Source organism: Sinocyclocheilus rhinocerous, unplaced genomic scaffold (assembly GCF_001515625.1).
Source record: "Sinocyclocheilus rhinocerous isolate Xijiao unplaced genomic scaffold, SAMN03320098_v1.1 scaffold3653, whole genome shotgun sequence".
Classification (NCBI taxonomy): Eukaryota; Metazoa; Chordata; class Actinopteri; order Cypriniformes; family Cyprinidae; genus Sinocyclocheilus; species Sinocyclocheilus rhinocerous.
The window spans coordinates 1-4,534 of record NW_015659398.1 but is presented as its reverse complement, the minus strand read 5'-3'; the positions used below and the strand labels follow the sequence as shown (position 1 = coordinate 4,534).

The 4,534-nt window shown below is 40.9% G+C and overlaps 1 long non-coding RNA gene across 1 annotated transcript in view; it reads right to left on the bottom strand.

Annotated features, from left to right (window-relative positions):
• The window catches only part of LOC107723781 (uncharacterized), a 4,592-nt gene extending 3,286 nt beyond the window's left edge, over positions 1-1,306 (bottom strand). Inside the window, exons 1-2 of the long non-coding RNA XR_001637973.1 lie at positions 1,196-1,306; positions 844-845 (exon numbers count right to left, since the gene is read on the bottom strand). This is a non-coding gene — a long non-coding RNA (uncharacterized LOC107723781). The remainder of the gene's footprint in view (positions 1-843; positions 846-1,195) is intronic.
• Between the last annotated feature and the right edge of the window lie 3,228 nt (positions 1,307-4,534).

Here is a 4,534-nt window from a genome sequence, read left to right as displayed (position 1 = left end):
TCCCTTTCTCCGTCTCACTCGTCTTTTTCTCAACTTTTTCCGTCTCACTCGTCTGTTTCTCAACTTTCTCCCGTCTCTCTCGCCTTTTTCTCTCCCTTTCTCCGTCTCACTCGTCTTTTTCTCAACTTTCTCCGTCTCACTCGCCTTTTTCTCAACTTAACTTGCCTCTAACTCTCTCATCTGTCTGCACTGTAGAGTCGCAATGTTTACCGCCTGGAATGCACAGGCTTGATTGGCTGAGTGGTATCACGTGGGATAGCTTAACTCGCATGCAATTGGTCTGTGCTTTTCCACTACCGCTATCGTAAAGACTGCAAAAGCTGCGCCGGCGAAAATAGAAGCGCCCCGTCAGGTTTTAAATCATATCATAACCTTCTGTTTTGGCTGTAGGTCCAGGTCCGGGTCCGTATGGGACGGCTTCTGGGTCCGGACCCGGACCGCGGTCCGCCTGTTAGTGACCTATGGTCTAGACGAATCAGACACACCATTTTTCATTTGATTTAACAAATCAATTATTCATTAGATTAACAAATAGTCACAGACCCCTCACCCAATAACCTACTGGGTGCCAGGATGTCTGCGAACGACACCAGGCCCCCCCTGGTCCCCATGGCAACCACGACACCTTTGCTAGACCAGATACATTTACGACCTAATGGCATGTTGAGAATTTCCCCTCGCACTACATTTTCCATAGGAAATCCACAGTGCACAGTAAAAATTGACTCTTCTCTGATTAATTAATAGGAAAACGTTTCTTTGAATGAACACACATATCCTTCAGGTCATTGTGTATGTTGTCTTTGAGATTTTATACTGTTTTATGCAGGCTTATGATGGAACCACTCGTTCCTGTCATCTTACCTATATGTAATCCTACCATGTTTAGTATCTATGAATTCGCCTTCTGATGATCTAAACGAGCGTGTATATTATATGTTGGTACATAGGCAATATATTAGTGTCCTGAGAATCTTTAGTAATTTCGATTCAAGTTCCATATGCAAATTACCATGCTTCCACACAAAGGGTCATAAACTCCCCAGTATTTCCAAACTCCCACTTGGGATTCCGGCCTTTCTCATTGGACAAGCCCATCTTGAGAGGCGGGGATCTTCTCCGACCTTAAAGGCCTCACACCAGGGATCCGCCCAGAGTCGGTGGTTCTGTTAGGTTTTGAGAAGATGTGAGCTACAACGCTCCAGGATATCCTAAGTTTTGTGCCAGGCCTTCGGCCTTGATTTTTCCATTCATCAAGATTCTCTGACGCAAACTGGTTCTTTTTCATCAACCAACTTCAGCAAAGATCAACTTGAACCTTCAGATTGCATCAAACCTCTCTTTCAGACAGATGAGACATGCAAGTATCAAACTTAGCCTTATTAATTGATACATGAGGTATCATCGGCACCTTTTTACAAAGGTGTGTTTAAACTAAGAATCTGACGTTTCCCTCAGGTGTAGATCTGCTGAATATGCAAATGGTTCCATAACTTCATTCCTTATTTCTCTCCTCTTTACTGCTTAAGCTTTAACCCTTTCCTATACCAACTGTATGCGTGTGTGTGTGTGTGTGTATGTGTATGTTAGACTAGTTTAAGTGTTTATGTAGTATGTTGGACTAGTTTAAGTGTTTATGTAGTTAATAAAGTTTTGTATCACACTTGACGTTGTTCATTGTTTGCTCATAACTGGAGTCCCTTAATCATGCAGATTTATGCTACAGGCTCTGTGTAGAGTTGTACAGTAAGAAAGTTATTTCCCTTAACCAGGAAATTAACGTTCTTAGAATTGACAGACAGTTGACCCTGAGAGGTCAAGTAAATATCTACAGCGGATCTAAATATTTATAATTAATTATAACTAGTTATGATTAATTATTCATATTTCCCCATGAGCTGATTCGCTACAATTAGCATAGACTTATAGTCTAAATAAAACGATTTGCAACTGTTACTATTATTACACTTGTATACAAAACTTTGTATTATGCTTGTTTTAGAGTGTGTGACGTCACGTGCACTACTGCCGGTGGCAACAGACAACGGTTGATGCAGTTGTTACGGTGACCATCACAGCCCTACTGTGCAATGATGTAGTTTCCTGACATCCAGACTGAACAGCGTTTTCTCGACATGTTTCCATGTTGTTGTTGCTCAGCGATGGCATGGATGCGATGTTGTCTGGGGGTTTGGCAAAAGGAGAATGGGACTGTGGGCAGTGCTTGGGGTGGTGACTGAAGGCGGTGGCTGAGTAGTTCTGATGTCACCTTTTTACGGAAGTCACAGCGGTTCATGAAAAATCACAGCTACTTTATTCAGGCTGTGTGCATTTGACTGTGGATTGACTGTTTTGAAAGTTATATGGTAGTTACATGGCACCTAGACCTCAGTTATCATGAAAAAAGCCAGGAAATTTCAGTTTTGACAATATGGGACCTTTAATTTTTGGATGAACAACTTCTTAAAGTTAATGTAAACGTAAAAATAATCAACTTCCGTTATCTTAATAAATGTTGGCCAGCTGACTTACATTTGTAAGACTTGAACTCTATAAAAACGTGTTGTTTGTTCAAGGTTATTCAGCTTTTATATTAATAATAGTCGAATATAGGCCTACGTTATCTTTGAATGATTCCGGAAAGTAGCCACGGAATGCGTGAGGGAGAAATAGTTTAGTCACTTCATCAGCAAGTTAATATAAAACACCATAATGAACGTCATGCTACTAGTTAAAATGAAAGTAACTGTAAAACCAGCTGTCATCATGAGTCAACCTTTAAATATATTCTGCAAAATAATCATCCAAACGATGACGTGCGTATATCTAGATATGGATATGTCTAATAATAAGCGCCTAACGCATTTTAATCTGCTGTTTTAAAATGAAAGGTTAAAATGTTTCTTTACCATATATTTGTATAAATGGCCAGTGGTGAGAGAAGATACTATTGAGTGGTGAAGACGGAACTGCGTTATCACATCAGAAACCTGCAGATGGCGCTGTTTTAGCAGTTTCTAAGTGCCGCGTGAGAGTCAGAGCAACATAAACACATCCCTTCCGTATTTTCATTTAATAATATTCCACGTTGACAAACACTCCGAGGATGGATTTCACGATCCGGGCCGCCACGCTCGAGGACTGTAAGGACATCTCGCGGATGATACTGGTGAGTGGACGATGTTAGAATCTTATGAAACATTGAAACACAGATCTGCTGTGTCACAGACAGCATGCGTAATCTTTCATTATCTTCCAAACACTGCTGTTTTTTTAAACGTGTAACGCACGTAATTGCATCAGTGTTGTTGATGGCAGAGTTACAGTAAGCCATATTCATTTGGCACACTGTAATCTGACACTTTCCTGTCATTGAGCCTAGTGGACGGCGTTTGGAATGCTGGGAAACGTGCAGCAGCCTTCAGCTTTACTGTGCTTTGAATAGTGGATGCGCAATGCCGTCATAATAATGAAGATGAAAGGATCCGAAAATCAGAGCGTAGCGTGACCGCTAGATTACGCAGGCCATTGTCGCGTCATGAATTAGATGTACGTAATTACTAAAACCTTGTTAGTTATTGGTGAGTGCGACAGTGGAAAGAAATTAAAAATAGTTTGGATTGGTGGTATGGTTCTGTTCTGGGCAAGAACTCCCTGCGCATTCATGCAGCTTAGCATGGATGAGAGCAGGGAGATCAGCAATAACCCCAGCGATGGGACATAACACACACAGTTTCGGCCAATCTCATGTTAATCTTGAGTACCTATAGTGTAGTATTGCATCATTCACATGTCCGAAGAGTCTTCAGTTTTATAAGATTTATAAAGAAAGTTACAACTTACGATTCTCTCTGAAAACAGCCGAGCTCCTGGAGGCAAGCCGTGGGCGGAGCTGAAGAGTCACTTAACGCATGTTGCCAAACCTGAGAGCATTAAAAAGAACTTAGCTTGTGAAGACATTCAAGAGAGTGAAACAAAGCAGCTGTGACTGGGATGCTTGATCTCTTGATATCCTTCTTGGGGATGAAGTTCCCATCTGAACTCAGTTACATAACTCGTGTAGTCCATGTCAGTAATGTAGCAATGCGTGAAGTAATGCTAACTCAGTTACTTCCTAATCAGGCAGCTTATGATCAATGCGGTGAATTCACGTGTTTAAGTTAACAAGCTTGAATGAATCGGAGGTGAGTCCATTGGGGAAATGAATTCCACTCGCTAAATTTCCGATTCTTGCTTATGGTGTTTTGCCTGCCGAATTCGCCATTTAATTAGCTATTGAGCAATGCGAAAACTGCTGATAATATTAATTAGCTATTGAGAAAAGCGAAAACTGCTGATAATACTGAGGGACCTTATATATGAATGCTTAGATAGGTGTCATATTCCTATAGGTAGATAGGAATCAGCTGATGCGAGCTTGACTAACGTGACCTGCCAGAACTAACGCTATGGTTGATTTATGATTTTTTATGAAAGTTTTATTTTACATAATAGCTAGGGTATTCGTTATGTTCGTATATTGCTTATGACGAAA